Genomic DNA, 24,781 nt, shown 5'->3' with positions numbered 1-24,781 from the left:
ACAAAACAAAATGGTTAGAAAAACAACTTTGAAATCAACTAATGAAAATGAAAGAAAGTTTTAGTCATACCTCCAACACCATAGAGTTGCCAAGATAGGTCATCAATCAGTGTGTACAAGTGGAAGCTATAGCTCAAAGGCACACAGTTTCAAAGCAAGCACACTCAAACCTTGAATAGAGAACATGCTTCGACTCTAATTCTCACAGATAACACTCAATCACTCAGAACCTATGTTTTAATTCTCTCAAGAAAGCATAAGTGAGTGTATGAAATAGAAGCACAAATTTGGTTAGATCTCATGAAAGGAATTAAATACTAAGAATAGAGATACACACATACTTACCAGCACCCATGAATACATCCTCAAAGATCAGCTAGGTCTTTCACAATGTTGTAATGAAAGGCTAAGGTTTAGGGGAAATGGAAGAATTGGAAGGAAAAACAAATAACTTAAGAACATACCAAGGTTGCATGCTTCATTAATCTGCAAGGCATCATTGATTTAGATTGGCATGGCAGCAAACTTCATGGTATCTCCTGGCATAGACTTTATTTTTCACACTTAGATCAAATCGAAACACTTTCATCTTCGTTGATTTGATCTGCATCTTCATTAACTTCATTGCACAGATTCACATCATCTTTATTTAGGTACATGGCTGCAACTTCCTTGCTTCAAACTTTATCTTGGCACACCTTGGTATATTTCTAAGCTATAGGGTATGGCTACAATAGGTCAAGTATCTCAGATTGAGATACAAAGGTAGGGAAATGATGAGGGTGATAGAAGAAAAGGCTTTAAGTGTTTGGCTTCAAGAGGGTTGATGGAACACACATATAGGTAGGGTGAAAAGAAAGCACATAGAATGGTTATGCACACATAGCCTAGCATCACTTCAATGAGTTCATTCATGAATGAGAGCAAGCACATGATATCTGCAAAAGAGAATCATCCTTAGTATTCAATCAAAATGGAATAATGAGATCAATTAGAGTGAATTGAAGAAAATAAGTATGGATGAGAAATAGAACACTTTAAACCCTCTCAAGAAAGCAATTAGGCTCGATATAGCTCACTAGGGTAGTCTCCACTATTTTCCTTCAAGAATTTGAGCGTGGTACTTTAGCCACCAGAATTCTAAGAGCAAAAGCTTTGTGAAGTGCAAAATTCTGATATGAAAACCTCAAATAGCAGCTCCATAGCATTGATTGTATGACATTCTTTAAAAAAATAAAAATAAAAAATAAAAAAAATAAAAAAAATAAAAAAAAATTGTGACAAGAGAACGAAAATTGAAAACAAAAATGGATAAGAAAATTGAAATTGAAAACCTTCACTCCAGACCTGAATTGAACATTGTCCTCAATGTGAAAGCATACAAAAGATGATTGAGAACAAACAAATGATAAAGGGAAAAGTTTAGAAGAAGGTTTAGGAAAAATAAAAAATAAAAAAAATGAATATATAAGCAACTCATGGATGACCAGTTAAGGGCCTCAGAAAACACAGCCAGGGGATCCGGGAAGGTTGGAGGGGTCACAATGGTCCCGCTTAAAACCCAAACTTCTTAGACACCGAAGGTGTCGCCTAAAGAACTCCTAGACACTGTATTGACGGAAGTGCTCACTGGAGTTACCATAAGTTAGCTCATATGAAAAATCTTTTTAAATTTTTTTTTTTTTTTTAAATTTTTATAAAAAAAAAAAAAAAAAAAACAGAAATTTAAAATAATAACAAGTAAAGAGAAAGGATTGAAATGCTCCCCCTTGATGCGATTAGGTCGATTGCTACCAAGCACCTTCTTCTTGAACACATGGGTTGCCTCCCAAGAAGCGCCTTAGTTACTGTCTTGGCAAGACATTGTGCAATCAGCTAAGTTGATGGTACGAAGGGAAGTTGATCTACCACATGGCCAGTTTGGATGCCAGCTGAAACTCCCTCATAGAATGGCTTTAAACGTTGTCCATTTACTTTGAAAGTCGAGCCATCTTTAGGGTTTTGAATCTCCACAGCTCCATAGGGAGAAACATTGACCACGGTGAATGGGCCTTGCCATCTAGACTTCAATTTTCCTGGAAAGAGACGCAAACGTGAGTTAAACAAAAGAACTGACATACCTTTGGAGAACTCTTTCCGTTGAATGTTTCTGTCATGGTAACTCTTGGTTCGTTCTTTGTAAAGCTTTGCATTCTCATAAGACTCATGTCTAATTTCTTCCAATTCATTCAGCTGAAACTTTCTTGCATGGCCTGCCTTGTCTAGATCAAAATTTAACTTCTTGATGGCCCAAAAAGCATTGTGTTCAAGCTCCATTGGCAGGTGACAAGCTTTCCCAAACACAAGACGATAAGGGCTCATTCCAATGGGAGTCTTATATGCTGTCCTATAAGCCCATAATGCATCATTGAGCTTGGCTGCCCAATCTTTCCTTGTATTGTTCACCACCTTCTCCAGGATGTGCTTAATTTCTCTATTGCTTATTTCCACTTGACCAGAAGTTTGCGGATGATATGGTGTAGAGACTCGATGGGTGATGTTGTACTTCTTCATGAGTGCTTCGAATGGCTTGTTACAGAAGTGGCTGCCTCCATCACTAATGACAGCCTTGGAGTACCAAACCTTGTGAAAATATTATCCTTCAAGAACTTCAGCACCACCTTATAATCATTGGTTTTGGTGGCTATGGCTTCCACCCATTTAGACACATAATCAACAGCAACAAGTATGTAAGTATAACCAAAGGAAGATGGGAATGGTCCCATGAAATCAATACCCCACACATCGAAGAGCTCCACAACAAGTATGTTATTCAATGGCATTTCATTCCTGCGACTTATGTTCCCCATCCTTTGGCACCTATCACACTTAACACAAAAATTAAATGCATCTTTAAATAGAGTGGGCCAAAAGAAACCAGATTGCAGAATTTTAAGTGCTGTTTTCTTAGCTCCAAAGTGACCTCCACAGGCCAATTCGTGGCTATGCCTAAGTATGCTTTCTTGCTCTTCTTCTGGAACACATCTTCTGATGAGTTGATCCGGGCAATGCTTGAATAAGAAAGGTTCATCCCATACATAATGTTTCACCATGGAAAAGAACTTCTTCTTATCCTGAGAAGTTAGATCATTTCTAAGAACACCACAAGAAAGATAATTAACAAAATCAGCATACCATGGCTCTTTGACTTGGGCAGCATATAGTTGTTCATCAGGGAAAGTCTCATTCAAGGGTAGCACAGCTCCTCCTTTTTCTTCAACCACAATTCTGCTCAAATGATCAGCTACCACATTCTCACATCCCTTCTTATCTCGAATCTCCAAATCGAATTCTTGCAGCAAGAGAATCCATCTAATCAAGCGTGGTTTGGCATCCTTCTTAGTGAGCAAGTATCTAAGGGCTGCATGGTCAGAATAAACAATTACTTTAGAACCAACAAGGTAAGAACGAAATTTTTCTAAAGCAAAAACCACAGCAAGCAACTCCTTCTCTGTTGTGGAGTAGTTGATTTGAGCATCATTCAAGGTCCGGCTAGCATAATGAATCACATGGGGCAGCTTGTTCTTCTTTTGACCTAAAACTGCACCAATAGCAAAGTCAGAGGCATCACACATTATTTCAAATGGTAAAGACCAATCCGGAGCTATGATAATAGGGGCTGAAGTTAGCTCCCTCTTCAAGGTAGAAAAAGCTTCCATGCAAGCTTCATTAAACTCAAAAACAGCATCCTTAGCAAGGAGATTACACAATGGCCTTGTAATGCTTGAGAAATTTTTGATGAACCTTCTATAGAATCCAGCATGACCTAGAAAGCTTCTAATTCCTTTAACAGAGGTAGGGGGTGGAAGATTTGAGATGAGGTCGATCTTGGCTTTATCCACTTCGATTCCCTTGCTTGAAATCACATGGCCTAGTACAATGCCTTGTCTTACCATGAAGTGACACTTCTCCCAATTCAAAATCAGATTTGTTTCCTGGCATCTTTTAAGCACTAGAGACAAGTGGTGAAGACAATTATCAAAAGAGGAACCAAAAACTGAAAAATCATCCATAAATACCTCAATGAATCGTTCCACCATATCTGAAAAGATTGACATCATGCATCTTTGGAAAGTTGCTGGGGCATTGCATAAACCGAATGGCATCCTTCTATAAGCAAACGTACCAAGTGGGCATGTGAATGTGGTTTTCTCTTGGTCTTCCGGAGCAATGGGAATTTGATTATAACCTGAAAAACCATCAAGAAAACAATAGTAAGCATGGCCAGATAAACGTTCAAGCATTTGATCAATAAAAGGTAAGGGGAAATGATCTTTTCTAGTGGATGTGTTCAACTTCCTGTAATCAATGCAAACTCTCCAACCAGTGACAGTTCGTGTAGGAACTAGCTCATTCTTCTCATTCTTCACAACGGTGATTCCGGACTTCTTTGGAACAACTTGCACAGGGCTCACCCACTTAGAATCTGAAATTGGGTAGATGATTCCTACATCGAGTAGCTTTAAAACTTCAGCTCTAACCACCTCTTTCATGTTGGGATTTAGCCTCCTTTGGGCATCACGAGATGGTTTGCTGTCTTCTTCCATTAAAATCCGGTGCATGCACATGCTTGGACTAATTCCTTTGATGTCTGCTATGGTCCACCCAATGGCTGTTTTATGCTCTTTTAGAACTTTAATTAAGCTCTCTTCTTCATGTGAGGAGAGACCTGCAGCAATTATAACAGGGAGAGTTTCGTTAGCACCCAAATATGTATATTTAAGATTATTGGGAAGAGGTTTAAGTTCTAGCTTTGGTGGGATGACAATGGATGGCTCCAATTTCGTGGATGATGGTCCAAGAGGCTCGATTGGTGGCCTAAAGGATGGTGGGTATGGCGGAAACACTTCTAAGGCAGCCACCACTTCTTGGAACTCCGGTTCACAAAGATCTTCCTTTTTATGCAATTGGAATTGATCGGATTTGGCCTTAGGAGCAGATTGAGAAGTTTTGAGTTGTTCTCCTTCCGTGGCCATGGTCTCCTCCTCTTCATTTTCTACAATCACAACATCATTTGAAAGATTAGAATCATCTTTATTATCAATGATCTTACCTGATCTGAGCACATGAATGGCCTTGGCTTCTGGGTTCTTTGGATTGATCTCAGTTTGGCTTGGCCATTTCCCAGGCACTCTTTGAGTTATTTCAGCAGCTATTTGGCCTAATTGGACTTCCAATTTGGAGATGGCAGCTTGTGTAGTTTGCTGAAAATTGGATTGGTTGATTGCCATCTGCTTCACTATATCTTCCAATGATGATGATGATTGTTGTGGCCTTTGGAATGAAGGGGGATTTGCTTGATTCTGGGTATTTCTCCATGAAAAGTTTGGATGATTCCTCCAACCTGGATTATAACTTTGAGAGTATGGATCATTTCTTGGACCTTGGTTGTAGGAATTTACCAACTTAGCTTGCTCTTGCACAAATTCTGGATATCCAGCCCCAAGTGGACAAGCTGTGGTAGCATGGTCATGAGATTCACAAATGCTACACACTTCCTTCGGAGGGCTTCTTGAGTTTAATGCAAGAAGAGCATCTAGCTTTTGTTCCAGTTTTGAAATCTGCACACTAGAAGCATCATTAGAACCACTAATAACACGTTTACCTCTTGTATCCGTATGTTGGGTCTCCATTGCTATCTCCTCAAAGAGTTCGTACGTTTCTTCTGGAGTTTTGGTTTTAAAAGAACCACCTGCAAAATTGGTGACTATATTATGACTAGAAGGGGTTAGTCCTTTATAAAACATACGCATTTGAAGCTTCAATGGAATCCCATGATGAGGACATTGGTTGAGCAACCCATTGAATTTCTCCCATGCTTCACAAAACGATTCATCATCTTGCTGTGCAAATAACAAGATCTTGTCCCTAAGCATGTCGGTCTTTTGCGTGGAGAAGTATTTTTCCAGGAACTTCTTTTGAATGGCAGACCATGTAGTGAGTGAACCAGGCTTCAAAGAATTCAACCAATACTTCGCCTTATCCTTTAAAGTGTATGGAAACACTCTCATTCGAAGTTGATCTTCTGTCACACCTGTCAAGGGAAAAGAACTCACAACATTAAAAATATCCTTTATATGAGTCAATGGATCTTCATTAGGTAAACCATAAAAGGAAGGCAGCATATTAAGATGAGAAGATTTAAGCTCATAATTTCGAGCTACAGTGGGCAGCAAAATGCTTGAAGGAGATGCTGGAATTGTTGGGATATCAAGTTCTCCCATGAACTCAATGGCAGCCATCATTTCTTCTTCTTCTTGGTCTGAACTTGCTTCCGAATTTGAAAGTGAAGAACCGGGAAGTTCAGTGTGGAGAGCAAGACTTGTAAATGTAGCAAGAGCTTGCTCTTTTGCAGTTGACAACTCCCTTTCTAGACGATTCTGAATTTCAGAGGTCACTCGTCTGGGTTGCAATGATGGTCCTGCGTTCAAAGATCTAGAACGTTGGAACGAAGACCTCACTTGTTCAAGTAATGGATTTTTAGACATAAACTACCTGAAACAGAAAATTAGATTAATTAGAAACACTAAAAAGAATAGGGTAACCTTGGGCACATAACCAGGGAAGAACTTTCGTTCAGTCCCCGGCAACGGCGCCAAAATTTGTTGTTAATATTATGTTAACTCGCAATTGTACGGGGCAATTAGTAGTATAGCAAGACAAGTACGAGGTCGTACCCACGAAGACTGAGAAGTTAAAACTAGTTATGTACTTAGATTACCAAATTCAAGAAAGTAGGAGGTTATGTCTAAAACAGAATTTAAAACAAGAGTGGTTGTGATTGTTGAACAAAAGAAGCAAAATGAAATTGCAAACAAAAACAAGTAAACAAATGTAACAAAGAGTGGTTTTAAGAGTTGGAAAACAGATTTTGAGACTAGGGCATTCGAATCACCATAACAATTCAATTCTGGGTTATAAAGATTCAAGTAACAAGTCTAATTCAGATTCAAAGATTGATTCTAGCTAAAGTATGATTAGGCCATGGTGTTTGGTCCTAACCTTGTGTTCCTAATTCCCTAATTTGATCATTTGTTGTCTAACCTAAAATTAAGCATTAGGAACCCATTAAGCATAGAAGAACATTTTAAACAACCAAGTATGTATCTAATCCCTGTTGTCGAATGTCCATACATACTCTTCCTATTCATAGTTCAATTCGAATTAAAGCATGGTGTATACTCTTAATTCAAACCAAGATAGTTAACAAACAAGTTCTAATGGTGATCAATCATTCAAACAAGCATGTTAACTTATAAGCATAATGAATAAGAACATGAATCATGAATCAAACTTGAAACTCCAAACTTATAAACCCAGAATATTCATGTTAGGTTACATCGAAGCCCTAGTTATGGATTTAGCTACTCATAATGGAAAAGAGACTTGAACAGAAATGAGAAAACATAATGAATACAATAAGAGTAGAAAAACCCTTTTTCTGAAGTTCTTGTGGTGTCCAAGGCTTCTCCAAGTGCTTCTCCACTTCTAATGCTTCTCCAAGAGCTTCCCCACTTCTAGAAAGATGTATGAAGGATATGGAGGTGATTTGGGATGAGTTTGAGTGAGTGGTGATGGCTAAGGAAGATGAAATTCGTAGGGAAATGGAAGAGAGGTTTGCTGGAGTTGTTTTGGTGATTGTTGGAGTGTTTGGGATTTTGAGAGTGTTTGAGGATGGTTGGAGTGAATTGTGGGGGTTGTGAATCTCAGGATTTGTTGTGTCTTGAATGTGGAATGGATGTGGTATTTATAGGGAGAGGGGAGTGACAAATCTGAATTCAATATGGCTAATGCATACAACACTTGCATTATAAAAGATGAATTGGTTGATGCACTTCACTAATGCATACAACACTTGCATTATAAAATCTGAATTGGTTGATGCACTTCACCAATAGATCCCACCAGCAGCCCTAGCTCATCTTCATGTCACCATGACCAAGCTTCCAACCAGAAATGATAGCTCATACCTAGCTCACCATGACCAAGCATCCAACCAGCACATGCTGAGGTCAGCATAACCAGCAACTTCAAGGGCTTACAACTTGGGCTTCTCTTAATAAAATTAGGACTTTAAGCACTCCAAATTGAAGTTCAGAATGTCTTCTTTCCAGCCATATGTCATTTGGGCCAATCCAAGGTCGGAGGAGGAAGTTAAGGCCAAAACAAATTGCTAACTCATTTTGCGCGCTGATAAAATCCATCCTGAGCATGGCTCTGTGTTTGCTAGGTAACAGACTCCATATTTATCCAATGGGGCTGAATTTTGGATATGTTATAGTACACACCCATTAGAACAACTTGCATGAAGAATGCTGCCTCATCCGAGCTGTGTAGGTTGCTGAAACAAAGCTTACAATATGACCTACGGAACTGGACTGGCAGGGGGCTGTAGCCAAAATGAGTTTGTCTTTTAAGCTCTTCTTCCATTCATCCAAATTAGGCCTTAACATGCTTGAATTGCATGAATTATGCTCTCTTGCTCTATTGGCCTACAAAACACACAAAGGGAGGGAAATAACTTAGAATTATAGGAACTAAGCAAAAGAAGTAAGTAAATTGGGCATGTATATGTATGAAATTATGAGCTTAACAGTGGACTGCCCAATGATAAAAACAAACGGTTAAAAGTAAACTACCCATACAATGAGCACAAGGAAAGATTAAACAAAGTTAAACCAAGCTCATGTAACCGTTGGGAATAAAAGAGAGAAGCAGCCCATGTGGAAGACAAGTTTCAAGAAAGGAGGAAACTCAATAATTAGAAGCACCCCATGAAAGAGGACTGCTCAAACCACAAGGATAATGTCCTAAGCAATTCAGCCAAGGAGCCGTGCAAGACACAGCCAGCAAATGAATCAACAAAAGCCATGTTTTGTCTGTTTACTAAACCCAAGGAGCCGTGCCTTGATTCAAGGTCTGAAGTGTGGAATTAAAATTCTACGGTGCGCCCTGCGCATGGATGCGCCACTATTATAAACCATTGGATAAGCTATTGTGGGATGTGGGGTAATCTACACCGTTGATAGTAAGTGACCGGTTAAATGGGTTGCTCCAGGTAAAAGAAAACCAAAACAAAAACAATAGAAAATAAAGAAATCTGAAACAATAACAAAACAAAAGCAAGAATGCTCAGAGACTCCTGCGACTCGCCTCTCTCTTCTTCTTCTTGGCGTTGTCAGTCTTTGTTCCATTGTTGCTCTCTCTTCTTCAGTTGGGCTTCTTGGTTCGAACAACGGCAACTATTGGATATCAATTTGTCGATCTTGAAGTCACTCTCTCGCTCTCGCTCCCTCTTGCTCTCACTCTCCGTCTCTATCTATTTGCTTCATCATTCTCTGTGCTCTGGAAATCGATCTGTCATCAGGTGAGTCTTTTCCTTCCTCTTTCTCTCTAGTTATGCTTCTATGGGTCAATTTAGGGTTCTTCAGTTTTGGAGCTAACTTTTAATCAATTGATTTGGGGTTAGGGTTAGTGGGCTTATGATCAACCTCACTTTAAAATCCTCAAATTAGGATAGAGTACTTGAATGAAAAAGCAAGAGAACCCCATCTGAGTTTAGCAAGACAACCCCATTTCAGTGAAGAATGTATTAACTATGTTGAGCAAGACAGCCCAGAGCTCATCACACTCATTCCATTCGTAACTTTTGGCCTTAGTAAACAATGGATTGGCAGAAATTAAGTCCTAGATAGGAAAATCCCTCCTTGGCATCAGAAAATCTCCTTCGTCGAGCTTCAAACCTGCACAAAAATCAGGAGCTCCATCCCCAACATAGATTAACTATTTATGTTTCTTCCCATCTGTTGCAACAGAAGCTTGAATCTTTTCCAGTATTAGACCCTGTAACAAAAGAAACCCCACAAACATACTAAACCAATATAATTAAATTTGTGATTTTGATTTTGGGGTAGCTAAATATATACAATTAGTTTAGTTTAATCACCTTGCACATGCTGGGAGGGCAAATGGTACAGCCATAAGAAGATGAGTGGAAATCATGGTAGGGTAAGATTCTAAGCCTGCCCTGTTCATCAATAATGCATGGGTTGGTGTTGATTTCTGATAAACAATCCATTAGCCCATGATGCTTCAGTATGAAAAATTCATTTGCAGCACTTAACACCCTCAGATCACACCTGCATGTGTTAGAATTAGAATTTTTCATAACAATTATAGCATAATTTGTTCTGTTTTGTCAATTCCTTGTATGTTTATAAGGAAAGGAAATTACCCAAAAGCATGGTCTGATTTGATTGCAGAGGCAAAGTTGAGCTGAGCTGCGCATATTAGTGTCATCTGACCCTTCCTCATTATTCTAATCATGGATTATTGTTGGAAAAGGTAGGTTGTGAGTACTTTCTTTTCCTCTTTTTTTGTGTTTTAAGCTCTTCTGAACTATATTTGACCGCACATTCAGCCAGAATTCCTCATGCCACATCATAAGCGTGTATCTCTCTCCCTCACCATTGCAACCCCAAAGAGTTTGTTCCATTGGACCATTTGGCAGGTCAATTTTATGTCTTTCTCTTCCATCAAGATTACTTTCTTTAATTAGCCCTTAATATGAATTAGTATAATTAATTTTGTATTTAACAAGTTGGTGGGTGTTGGTGTTGCAGAGCCTCTACTGGTGCTTGAACCGAAAGGACAACGAGGATGATTAACAACTTAGTAAGATTGCTTATGTAATGACAAAAAAGTAAGATTTCTTATGTATTTTTCAATTATGAAATATTTGGTTCACACCAAAAGAAGAAAAGAAAATTATTTCTTAATGTTTTGCTAAGGTTTTTTTAGCTTGCTATTTGTATACATGGTTTTGAAAAGAAAAAAAGGTGTTGACTTTCTGCTAATCTAATATTTTTGTTATCGAAAAAGAAAAATCCTTGTTATTGGGTGAGAATTTTGTAGGATTTGCTTCATATATGCCCAGAGAAATTAGATTTCACATATTCAATTACCTGCTTTTTGTCTGCCAATTGGATTTTGTAAATTCAATTGCATTTCAATTACCGCATGTTCATAAATGTTTGTTATTACTTGTGACTAAGATATTAACACTTGCAATGAAAGTAAAAGTTAATTGGTATGTTAATATTTATATATATTTTTAATAATAGTTCCCTTAGGTTTTGTGTGATTAGAATGGTTAAAAGCACTAAATTTTATTGTTTTAACATACTTGTTTCTTTTCAAAAAAAAAAAAAGATTAACAATTACATAGTGCATGTTTGTCAATTGGCAACATAAGGTGGCTATGTTGTCGCAAAATAAAGGAAGTATGAGCTTGACGTAAGGCATGGGGCTGAATTGAAGACGAGAGTGACGAGGGAAAGTCCTAGTCTTCAGCCATGTCAAGTTGGCAATCGACAAACAAAAACCACATAATTGCATTTTCAATTTGCAAAAACAGACTGCTTGAGTGGCAATTGTACATGGCCTTGGAGATAATGGTTGAAGTTGGTCCCAACTTTTGGCTGCTTTCTTTGCACTTTTTGTTTGATATTCAAAGCCTATAAGATTGATGATCGTTATACAATCCAAAAAAGTAGAAAAAAGAAAAAAGAAAAGAACAAATATCTACCCCAAATTGGCATATTACTTTCTGTTATTCAAATTAATTATGTTGTAGGTTTGTTCTTTTTTTGTTTACAATGATGTCTTTGTAATTGTTTTCATATTAACACATGGCTTTATGTTTCCCATTCATTTTATTTATAGTTTTGTGATTGTTTTTCAGGTTGGGGTAAAGAATTAGGCCAAGTACAAGACTAATATACTATTTTGGAGTCTATTTATTTGGCTACTTGAATTTGTAATATTTTCATTTGTATCTAGAGATTGTATTTTTTATATTATATACATAATGACTTGAGATTTTAGATTTATAATTATTGGTTATGTAAAGTGAATGTATTGAACAATACTTTCAATTAGATGAATGAAGTTTATGTTGGCTTTGATGAGGATATAGTACCATTGAGAATAAGCTTTTAAAGTAAATTTGACTGTTATATCATAGTTTATGTGCCAATTGAAACAATCGTCTCATTAGCATTTTGAATGGGCATTGTACCATAAAGTTGTATTTTGAGATTAGTGTATGCATGTTGCCATGTTATTGACAGTCTTTTTAAAAAATATATATAATTTTGACACTTCAAAAAAAAAAAAAAAAATCAAACAAAAGCTTTTGTTTGTTTCTAAACAAACCAAAGCATTATTTAGTGTTCTATGAACTAACACTTTAGTTTCTTTGAGGTAAGGATGGACATTGGAGAAGTAAATGTGGTCCTTATTCTTGTAAACACAACGGTTTACAATATCAAAGACCCTTTTTACAATTACTTGAACGTCAAGGTTCCATAAACTTATAAAGTGCATTCATAAACTACAATTTTTTGGATATAAGCGTTCCATAAACATGTAAAATGGATCCTTAATCTCGTGGATTACAAGATTTGAGTTCCAATTTACACGTTTTTGCACCAAGATTACAAACCCTGAATGACCCATTTTATACAACCAAGTACAAAGACCTTCGAGAAATTTGAACATATTTCACGTACTATATATGCAATTCTCTTCTTTAATGTTGGGCATATTGTTGATGTTGAAAAGTTTGTGACTCATTTGAAAAACATTAGATATAATTTATTAATTGTAATGCAAATGGCATGATATTTGTTGCCTTGCATTTTGGTAATGGAAATGTAAGAGGTACTTCAATATGTCATTTTGAATCCATTGGTTAGTCCTATTTTGCAATGATTGTATCCATATTGCCATGTTATTGGTAGCCTCTTACATTTTGAGAACATATGTGATTTGTGATTACAATTGATAAACAGTTACGTCTAATTGCGTTATAGTCTTGCAACTGACAAACAGAATAGTCTCTTTGCATTCTTGTCGCGCAATTGCCATTATATGTGCACAATTATGAAATGTAGAATCTCTCAGTAAGGACTAATCCTTCATAATTTAATTGTATGTTTATATTTCTACTAAATACAATTGATGTGTATCCATTTATTTTCATATTAATTATGCCATGGAAGACATGTTGCCTATTTTCAGGAAAAGGAAATAACTCAATTGACAAACAGTCAGATGGAAATTGAACAAGTATAATGCAATTGACAAACAGAGTGTAGGAAATTGAACAAGTATAATGCAATTGACAAACCATCTGTTTGAAATTAGATCTTTATACTTGTAAACACAAATGTTTACAATATTAAGGTCTCGTATTACTCTATTTTGGACATTTATGTTCCATAAGATTGTAAAATTCATCCTTAACCATTGTTTACTAGAATAAGGACCCAATTTACATCCCTAATGTCCACTATTACCACCTAATTTATGAGAACCCTAATGTTGTAAATGTGGTGCAAAAACCTGTAAATCACTACCTAAATTGTGTAACTTACAAGTTTATGGATCCTTTTTACAACGTTATGGTATCCTCGTATCCTAACCATTGTAAAATCGGCCCTTAATATTGTAAACCCTCATTTTACTACAATAAGGACCCCAATTTACATGCTCATGGTCCGGACTTGCCTATTCTTTGTAATATGGATCCATATCCTTGTAAAATAAGGATTTACTACGTTAAGGATTATGAGAACCCTAATGTTGTAAACATGGTGCAAAAACCTGTAAATCACTATCTAAATTGTGTAACTTACAAGTTTATGGATCCTTTTTACAACGTTATGGTACCCTCGTATCCCAACCATTGTAAAATCGGCCCTTAATATTGTAAACCCTCATTTTACTACAATAAGGACCCCAATTTACATCCTCATGGTCCGGACTTGCCTATTCTTTGTAATTTGGATCCATATCCTTGTAAAATAAGGATTTACAACATTAAGGATTATGAGAACCCTAATGTTGTAAACGTGGTGCAAAAACCTGTAAATCACTACCTAAATTGTGTAACTTACAAGTTTATGGATCCTTTTTACAACGTTATGGTACCCTCGTATCCCAACCATTGTAAAATCGGCCCTTAATATTGTAAACCCTCATTTTACTACAATAAGGACCCCAATTTACATCATCATGGTCCGGACTTGCCTATTCTTTGTAATTTAGATTCATATCCTTGTAAAATAAGGATTTACAACGTTAAGGATTATGAGAACCCTAATGTTGTAAACGTGGTGCAAAAACCTGTAAATCACTACCTAAATTGTGTAACATACAAGTTTATGGATCCTTTTTACAACGTTATGGTACCCTCGTATCCCAACCATTGTAAAATCGGCCCTTAATATTGTAAACCCTCATTTTACTACAATAAGGACCCCAATTTACATCCTTATGGTCCGGACTTGCCTATTCTTTGTAATTTGGATCCATATCCTTGTAAAATAAGGATTTACAACATTAAGGATTATGAAAACCCTAATGTTGTAAACGTGGTGCAAAAACCTGTAAATCACTACCTAAATTGTGTAACTTACAACTTTATGGATCATTTTTACAACGTTATGGTACCCTCGTATACCAACCATTGTAAAATCGGCCCTTAATATTGTAAACCCTCATTTTACTACAATAAGGACCCCAATTTACATTCTCATGGTCCGGACTTGCCTATTCTTTGTAATTTTGATCCATATCCTTGTAAAATAAGGATTTACAACATTAAGGATTATGAGAACCCTAACGTTGTAATCGTGGTACAAAAACTTGTAAATCACTACCCAAATCGTGTAACTTACATGTTTTTGGATCCTCTTTACAAGGTTATGGTACTCTCGTATCCTAAAATTGTAAAATCGGCCCTTAGTGTTGTAAACCCTCATTTTACTAGAATAAGGACCTAATTTACATCCTCATGGTCTGGAGTTACCAGTTCCTTGTAATGTGGATCAATATCCTTGTAAGTGGGTATTTACAACGTTATGGATTAGGTGAACCCTAATGTTGTAATCCTGGTTCAAAAACTTGTAAATCGCTACCCAAATCTTGTAACTTATAAGTTTTAGGATCCTTTTACAATGTTATGGTACTCACATATCCAAACTATTGTAAATCACTATCCAATCATATGCCAATTGCCAAACAAGAAGGGCATAATTGCTACCCAAATCTTGTAACTTATAAGTTTTAGGATCCTCTTACAATGTTATGGTACTCTCATATCCAAACTACTGTAAATCACTATCCAATCATATGCCAATTGCCAAACAGGAAGGGCATAATTGCATGACCCTTATGCAATTGCATTTTCAAAAAGTAGAAACTTGATAACTTGTACAACCGGTAACCAATTTTTTAAAAAATCTGGGAGAATCATAAAGGACAAATGGTGCATGGGTGCACCTGGTGCACTATAGAAGGTGCCGGAGTTTATAACCCATCCCTTGGAGAAGGAGGTAGACAAGAAGACAACAATCAAGAGGTATGGGTTTAAAGCTAATAAACAAATGAATTGCTTGAAACTTACAAGAACAAAACCGTTTGAGAGTAAGTGAATTACTCTCACATGTTGGTCAGCTTTTTGGAAAGAAGACTAAAGAAAGTAGGCCATAGGTTTTGATAGCTTGGAGCAAGTGGCCGCACTTTCTACTAAGAGAATGTTTTCTCACATGAGTGTTGAATAAAATATTCAATTCACATGCCAATGTCTAAAGCAAGATGAATTAAATATAGCAAGAAGATGCTCAAGGAAAGGAGTGAACGGCAACACACATGCAAGACATAAAGTGACATTCTCACAAGATAAGGCATGCAAAGAAAAGACAACTTTCAACAAATATAAAATATAAAAACAAGAAGTCTTTAGAAAGAATGGGTTTAAAATTTTGTAAAGATAGTCAATGATAAATATAATAAACCCCATGCTTTGGTCAGATAAGAAATATCAATGCAATAAAGGAATCTGACAAAGCTGTAAACACTGACGCAGAATGGATTAATACTTTCATAGAAAGTATTAATACACTGACGCAGAATGTACGTTGGATCAATCCAAGTGAATATGGATTAATCCATGTGAACAATGCAAATGTTTTTACCTTTGAACTGCAACGAGGAGACATGGTAGCCCTTCAACCCACACTGATTCTAACCTAGAATCTAATTAATATTACATGGGTTTGTTGGTTTAAGAGAAGAGCCAAAATACAATATTGGTTCAAATAAGAACCTTACAGTTCCTAATTGGAGTGGTCGGTGTATTCCATACTTCTACCGATTGGATTTCACTCAAAACTCACCAAATGACTCCTCCCACCATATTATGACGTTGCCCAGGTTTTGGGCTCGATCCAAAATCAAAAGGTGTTCGAAATTGGACAATTCAAGTTCAACGGCAGTTCGTTCCTAATTGGAGTGGTTGGTGTATTCCACACTTCTAGCGATTGGATTTCACTCAAAACTAACCAAATGACTCCTCCCACCATATTATGATGTTGCCCAAGTTTTGGGCTAGATGCGAAATCAATAGGTGTGAGAAATTGGACAATTCAAGTTCAACAGCAGTTCGTTCCTAATTGGAGTGGTTGGTGTATTCCATACTTCTAGCGATTGAATTTCACTCAAAACTCACCAAATGACTCCTCCCACCATATTATGATGTTGCCCAAGTTTTGGGCTCGACCCGAAATCAATAGGTGTGAGAAATTGGACAATTGAAGTTCAGCGGAAGTTCGTTCCTAATTGGAGTGGTCGGTGTATTCCATACTTCTACCGATTGGATTTCACTCAAAACTCACCAAATGACTCCTCCCACCATATTATTATGTTGCCCAAGTTTTGGGATCTATCCGAATTCAATAGGTGTTCGAAATTGGACAATTCAAGTTCAACGACAGTTCGTTCCTAATTGGAGTGGTTGGTGTATTCCAAACCTATAGCGATTGGATTTCACTCAAAACTCATCAAATGACTCCTCCCACCATATTATGAAGTTGACCAAGTTTTGGGCTCGATCGGAAATCAATACGTGTGAGGAATTGGACAATTCAAGTTCAACGACAGTTCGTTCCCAATTGGAGTGTTTGGTGTATTCCATACTTCTAGCGATTGGATTTCACTCAAAACTCACCAAATGACTTCCCCCACCATATTATGACGTTGCCCAAGTTTTGGGCTCGATCCGAAATCAATAGGTGTTCGAAATTGGACAATTCAAGTTCAACGGCAGTTCGTTCCTAATTGGAGTGGTTGGTGTATTCCATACTTCTAGCGATTGGATTTCACTCAAAACTAACCAAATGACTCCTCCCACCATATTATGAAGTTTCCCAAGTTTTGGGCTCGATCCGAAATCAATAGGTGTTCCAAATTGGACAATTCAAGTTCAACGGCAGTTCGTTCCTAATTGGAGTGGTTGGTGTATTCCATACTTCTAGCTATTGGATTTCACTCAAAACTCACCAAATGACTCCTCCCACCATATTATGATGTTGCCCAAGTTTTGGGCACGATCCGAAATCAATAGGTGTGAGAAATTAGACAATTCAAGTTCAACGGCAGTTCGTTCCTAATTGGAGTGGTTGGTGTATTCCATACTTCTAGCGATTGGATTTCACTCAAAACTCACTGCATGACTCCTCCCACCATATTATGATGTTGCCCAAGTTTTGGGCTCGATCATAACTCAATAGGTGTGAGAAATTGGACAATTTAAGTTCAACGGCAGTTCGTTCCTAATTGGAGTGGTTGGTGTATAACATACTTCTAGCGATTGGATTTCACTCAAAACTCACTATATGACTCCTCCCACCATGTTATGTTGTTGCCCAAGTTTTGGTCTCGATCCGAAATCAATTGGTGTTTCAAATTGGACAATTCAAGTTCAACGGCAGTTCGTTCCTAATTGGAGTGGTTGGTGTATTCCATACTTCTAGCGATTGGATTTCACTCAAAACTCACCAAATGACTCCTCCCACCATATTATGATGTTGCCCAAGTTTTGGGCTCGATTAGAAAATCAATAGGTGTGAGAAATTGGACAATTCCAGTTCAACGGCAGTTCGTTCCTAATTGGAGTGGTTGGTGTATTCCATACTTCTAGCGATTGGATTTCACTCAAAACTCACCAAATGACTCCTCCCAACATATTATGATGTTGCCCAAGTTTTGGGCTCGATCTGAAATCAATAGGTGCGAGAAATTGGACAATTCAAGTTCAACGGCAGTTCGTTCCTAATTGGAGTGGTTGGTGTATTCCATACTTCTAGCAATTGGATTTCACTCAAAACTCACCAAATGACTCCTCCCACCATATTATGATGTTGCCCAAGTTTTGGTCTCGATCCGAAATCAATAGGTGTTCCAAATTAGACAATTCAAGTTCAACGGCAGTTCGTTCCTAATTGGAGTGGTTGGTGTATTCCATACTTCTAGCAATTGGATTTCACTCAAAACTCACCAAATGACTCCTCCCACCATATTATGATGTTGCCCAAGTTTTGGGCTCGATCCGAAATCAATAGGTGTTCCAAATTGGACAATTCAAGTTCAACGGCAGTTCGTTCCTAATTGTAGTGGTTGGTGTATTCCATACTTCTAGCGATTGGATTTCACACAAAACTCACGAAATGACTTCTCCCATCATATTATGATGTTGCACAAGTTTGGGGTTCCATACGAAATCAGTAGGTGTGAGAAATTGGACAATTCAGGTTCAACGGCAGTTCGTTCCTAATTGGAGTGGTTGGTGTATTCCATACTTCTAGCGATTGGATTTCACTCAAAACTCCCCAAATGACTCCTCCCACCATATTATGATGTTGCCCAAGTTTTGGTCTCGATCCGAAATCAATAGGTGTTCCAAATTGGACAATTCAAGTTCAACGGCAGTTCGTTCGTAATTGGAGTGGTTGGTGTATTCCACACTTCTAGCGATTGGATTTCACTCAAAACTCACCAAATGACTCCTCCCACCATATTATGATGTTGCCCAAGTTTTGGGCTCGATCCGAAATCAATAGGTGTGAGAAATTGAACAATTCAAGTTCAACGGCAGTTCGTTCCTAATTGGAGTGGTTGGTGTATTCCATACTTCTAGCGATTGGATTTCACTCAAAACTCACCAAATGACTCCTCCCACCATATTACGATGTTGCCCAAGTTTTGGGCTCGATCCGAAATCAATAGGTGTTCCAAATTGGACAATTCAAGTTCAACGGCAGTTCGTTCCTAATTGGAGTGGTTGGTGTATTCCATACTTCTAGCGATTGGATTTCACTCAAAACTCCCCAAATGATTCCTCCCACCATATTATGATGTTGCCCAAGTTTTGGGCTCGAACCGAAATCAATAGGTGTTCCAAATTGGACAATTCAAGTTCAACGGCAGTTCGTTCCTAATTGGAGTGGTTGGTGTATTACATACTTCTAGCGATTGGATTTCACTCAAAACTCACCAAATGACTCCTCCCACCATATTATGATGTTGCCCAAGTTTTTTGTTCGATCCGAAATCAATAGGTGTGAGAAATTGGACAATTCAAGTTCAACGGCAGTTCGTTCCTAATTGGAGTGGTTGGTGTATTCCATACTTCTAGCGATTGGATTTCACTCAAAACTCACCAAATGACTCCTCCCACCATATTATGATGTTGCCCAAGTTTTGGGCTCGATCCGAAATCAATAGGTGTGAGAAATTGAACAATTCAAGTTCAACGGCAGTTCGTTCCTAATTGGAGTGGTTGGTGTATTCCATACTTCTAGCGATTGGATTTCACTCAAAACTCACCAAATGACTCCTCCCACCATATTACGATGTTGCCCAAGTTTTGGGCTCGATCCGAAATCAATAGGTGTTCCAAATTGGACAATTCAAGTTCAACGGCAGTTCGTTCCTAATTGGAGTGGTTGGTGTATTCCATACTTCTCGCGACTGGATTTCACTTAAAACTCACCAAATGACTCCTCCCACCATATTACGATGTTGCCCAAGTTTTGGGCTCGATCCGAAATCAATAGGTGTTCCAAATGGGACAATTCAAGTTCAACGGCAGTTCGTTCCTAATTGGAGTGGTTGGTGTATTCCATACTTCTCGCGATTGGATTTCACTTAAAACTCACCAAATGACTCCTCCCACCACATTATGATGTTGCCCAAGTTTTGGGCTCGATCCGAAATCAATAGGTGTTCCAAATTGGACAATTCAAGTTCAACGGCAGTTCGTTCCTAATTGGATTGGTTGGTGTATTACATACTTCTAGCGATTGGATTTCACTCAAAACTCACCAAATGACTCCTCCCACAATATTATGTTGTTGCCCAAGTTTTGGGCTCGATCCGAAATCAATAGGTGTGAGAAATTGGACAATTCAAGTTCAACGGCAGTTCGTTCCTAATTGGAGTGGTTGGTGTATTCCATACTTGTAGCGATTGGATTTCACTCAAAACTCACCAAATGACTCCTCCCACCATATTATGATGTTGCCCAAGTTTTGGGCTCGATCCGAAATCAATAGGTGTGAGAAATTGGACAATTCCAGTTCAACGGCAGTTCGTTCCTAATTGGAGTGGTTGGTGTATTCCATACTTCTAGCGATTGGATTTCACTCAAACCTCACCAAATGACTCCTCCCAACATATTATGATGTTGCCCAAGTTTTGGGCTCGATATGAAATCAATAGGTGCGAGAAATTGGACAATTCAAGTTCAACGGCAGCTCGTTCCTAATTGGAGTGGTTGGTGTATTCCATACTTCTAGCGATTGGATTTCACTCAAAACTCACTGCATGACTCCTCCCACCATATTATGATGTTGCCCAGGTTAGGGGCACGATCCGAAATCAATAGGTGTGAGAAATTGGACAATTCAAGTTCAACGGCAGTTCGTTCCTAATTGGAGTGGTTGGTGTATTCCATACTTCTAGCGATTGGATTTCACTCAAAACTCACCAAATGTCTCCTCCCATCATATTATGATGTTGCCCAAGTTTTGGGCTCGATCCGAAATCAATAGGTGTTCCAAATTGGACAATTCAAGTTCAACGGCAGTTCGTTCCTAATTGGAGTGGTTGGTGTATTCCATACTTCTCGCGATTGGATTTCACTTAAAACTCACAAAATGACTCCTACCACCATATTCTGGTGTTGCCCAAGTTCTGGGCTTGATCCGAAATCAATAGGTGTTCCAAATTGGACAATTCAAGTTCAGCGGCAGTTCGTTCCTAATTGGAGTGGTTGGTGTATTCCATACTTCTAGCGATTGGATTTCACTCAAAACTCACCAAATGTCTCCTCCCATCATATTATGATGTTGCCCAAGTTTTGGGCTCGATCCGAAATCAATAGGTGTTCCAAATTGGACAATTCAAGTTCAACGGCAGTTCGTTCCTAATTGGAGTGGTTGGTGTATTCCATACTTCTCGCGATTGGATTTCACTTAAAACTCACCAAATGACTCCTACCACCATATTATGGTGTTGCCCAAGTTCTGGGCTTGATCCGAAAACAATAGGTGTTCCAAATTGGACAATTCAAGTTCAGCGGCAGTTCGTTCCTAATTGGAGTGGTTGGTGTATTCCATACTTCTAGCGATTGGATTTCACTCAAAACTCACCAAATGACTCCTCCCACCATATTATGATGTTGCCCAAGTTAGGGGCTCGATACGAAATCAATAGGTGTGAGAAATTGGACAATTCAAGTTCAACGGCAGTTCGTTCCTAATTGTAGTGGTTGGTGTATTCCATACTTCTAGCGATTGGATTTCACTCAAAACTCACTAAATGACTCCTCCCACCATATTATGATGTTGCCCAAGTTTTGGTCTCGATCCGAAATCAATAGGTGTTCCAAATTCGACAATTCAAGTTCAACGGCAGTTCGTTCCAAATTGGAGTGGTTGCTGTATTCCATACGTCTAGCGATTGGATTTCACTCAAAACTCACCAAATGACTCCGCCTACCATATTATGATCTTGCCCAAGTTTTGGGCTCGATCTGAAATCAATAGGTGTGAGAAATTGGACAATTCAAGTTCAACGGCAGTTCTTTCCTAATTAGGATGGTTGGTATATTCCATACTTCTACCGATTGGATTTCACTCAAACCCCACCAAATGACTACTCCCACTATATTATGATGTTGCCCAAGTTTGGGGCTCGATCCAAAATCAAGAGGTGTTCCAAATTGGACAATTCAAGTTCAACGGTAGTTCGTTCCTAATTGGAGTGGTTGGTGTATTCCATACTTCTAGCGATTGGATTTCACTCAAAACTCACCAAATGACTCCTCCCACCGTATTGTGATGTTGCCCAAGTTAGGGGCTCGATACGAAATCAATAGGTGTGAGAAATTGGACAATTCAAGTTCAACGGCAGTTCTTTCCTAATTGGAGTGGTTGGTGTATTCCATACTTCTAGCGATTGGATTTCACTCAAAACTCACGAAATGACTCCTCCCATCATATTATGATGTTGCACAAGTTTGGGGTTCCATACGAAATCAATAGGTGTTCCAAATTGGACAATTCAAGTTCAACGGCAGTTCGTTCCTAATTGGAGTGGTTGGTGTATTCCATACTTCTAGCGATTGGATTTCACTCAAAACTCACGAAATGACTCCTCCCATCATATTATGATGTTGCACAAGTTTGGGGTTCCATACGAAATCAATAGGTGTTCCAAATTGGACAATTCAAAATCAACGGCAGTTCGTTCCTAGTTGGAGTGGTTGGTGTATTCCATACTTCTAGCGATCGGATTTCACTCAAAACTCACCAAATGACTCCTCCCACCATATTATGATGTTGCCCAAGTTTTGGTCTCGATCCGAAATCAATAGGTGTTCCAAATTGGACAATTCAAGTTCAACGGCAGTTCGTTCCTAATTGGAGTGGTTGGTGTATTCCATACTTCTAGCGATTGGATTTCACTCAAAACTCCCTAAATGACTCCTCCCACCATATTATGATGTTGCCCAAGTTTTGGTCTCGATCCGAAATCAATAGGTGTTCCAAATTGGACAATTCAAGTTCAACGGCAGCTCGTTCCTAATTCGAGTGGTTGGTGTATTCCATACTTCTAGCGATTGAATTTCACTCAAAACTCACCAAATGACTCGTCCCACCATATTATAATGTTGCCCACGTTTTGGGCTCGATCCGAAATCAATAGGTGTGAGAAATTGGACAATTCAAGTTCAACGGCAGTTCGTTCCTAATTGGAGTGGTTGGTGTATTCCATAATTCTAGCGATTGGATTTCACTCAAAACTCACCAAATGACTCCTCCCACCATATTATGATGTTGCCCAAGTTTTGGGCTCGATCCGAAATCAATAGGTGTGAGAAATTGGAGAAGTTAAGTTCAACAGCAGTTCATTCCTAATTGGAGTGGTTGGTTTATTCCATACTTCTAGCGATTGGATTTCACTCAAAACTCACTAAATGACTCCTCCCACCATATTATGATGTTGCCCAAGTTTTGGTCTCGATCCGAAATCAATAGGTGTTCCAAATTGGACAATTCAAGTTCAACGGCAGTTCGTTCCTAATTGGAGTGGTTGGTGTATTCCATACTTCTAGCGATTGGATTTCACTCAAAACTCACCAAATGACTCCTCCCAACATATTATGTTGTTGCCCAAGTTTTGGGCTCGATCCGAAATCAATAGGTGTGGGAAATTGAACAATTTAAGTTCAACGGCAGTTCGTTCCTAATTGTAGTGGTTGGTGTATTCCATACTTCTAGCGATTGGATTTCACTCAAAACTCACCAAACGACTCCTCCCACCATATTATGATGTTGCACAAGTTTGGGGTTCCATACGAAATCAATAGGTGTGAGAAATTGGACAATTCAAGTTCAACGGCAGTTCGTTCCTAATTGTAGTGGTTGGTGTATTCCATACTTCTAGCGATTGGATTTCACTCAAAACTCACCAAATGACTCCTGCCACCATATTACGATGTTGCCCAAGTTTTGGGCTCGATCCGAAATCAATAGGTGTTCCAAATTGGACAATTCAAGTTCAACGGCAGTTCGTTCGTAATTGGAGTGGTTGGTGTATTCCATACTTCTAGCGATTGGATTTCACTCAAAACTCACGAAATGACTCCTCCCATCATATTATGATGTTGCACAGGTTTGGGGTTCCATACGAAATCAATAGGTGTGAGAAATTGGACAATTCAGTTTCAACGGCAGTTCGTTCCTAATTGGAGTGGTTGGTGTATTCCATACTTCAAGCGATTGGATTTCACTCAAAACTCACCAAATGACTCCTCCCACCATCTTATGATGTTGCCCAAGTTTTGGGCTCGATCCGAAATCAATAGGTGTGAGAAATTGGACAATTCAAGTTCAACGGCAGTTCATTCCTAATTGGAGTGGTTGGTGTATTCCATACTTCTAGCGATTGGATTTCACTCAAAACTCACGAAATGACTCCTCCCATCATATTATGATGTTGCACAAGTTTGGGGTTCCATACGAAATCAATAGGTGTGAGAAATTGGACAATTCAGGTTCAACGGCAGTTCGTTCCTAATTGGAGTGGTTAGTGTATTCCATACTTCTAGCGATTGGATTTCACTCAAAGATCACTAAATGACTCCTCCCACCATATTATGATGTTGCCCATGTTTTGGTCTCGATCCGAAATCAATAGGTGTTCGAAATTGGACAATTCAAGTTCAACGGCAGTTCGTTCCTAATTGGTGTGGTTGGTGTATTCCATACTTCTAGCGATTGGATTTCACTCAAAACTCACCAAATGACTCCTCCCACCATATTATGATGTT

The 24,781-nt window shown here is 38.4% G+C and overlaps 1 long non-coding RNA gene and 1 other non-coding gene across 2 annotated transcripts; both read left to right on the top strand.

Annotated features, from left to right (window-relative positions):
• The first annotated feature begins 5,808 nt into the window (after positions 1-5,808).
• Positions 5,809-5,915, top strand: LOC148292315 (small nucleolar RNA R71). The gene has a single exon (XR_015827203.1). It is a non-coding gene; the product is annotated as a small nucleolar RNA R71 (small nucleolar RNA).
• A 3,116-nt stretch (positions 5,916-9,031) lies between these two features.
• On the top strand, positions 9,032-11,963 carry LOC148292314 (uncharacterized). Its single transcript, XR_015826480.1, has 5 exons — positions 9,032-9,406; positions 10,302-10,383; positions 10,460-10,549; positions 10,662-10,741; positions 11,783-11,963. It is a non-coding gene; the product is annotated as an uncharacterized LOC148292314 (long non-coding RNA).
• Positions 11,964-24,781: the final 12,818 nt, after the last annotated feature.

Source organism: Prunus avium, chromosome 8 (assembly GCF_965620075.1).
Source record: "Prunus avium chromosome 8, drPruAviu1.hap1.1, whole genome shotgun sequence".
Lineage (NCBI taxonomy): Eukaryota > Viridiplantae > Streptophyta > Magnoliopsida > Rosales > Rosaceae > Prunus > Prunus avium.
Note: the sequence above shows the minus strand (reverse complement) of the source record. Positions and strands in the feature narration are given on the sequence as shown.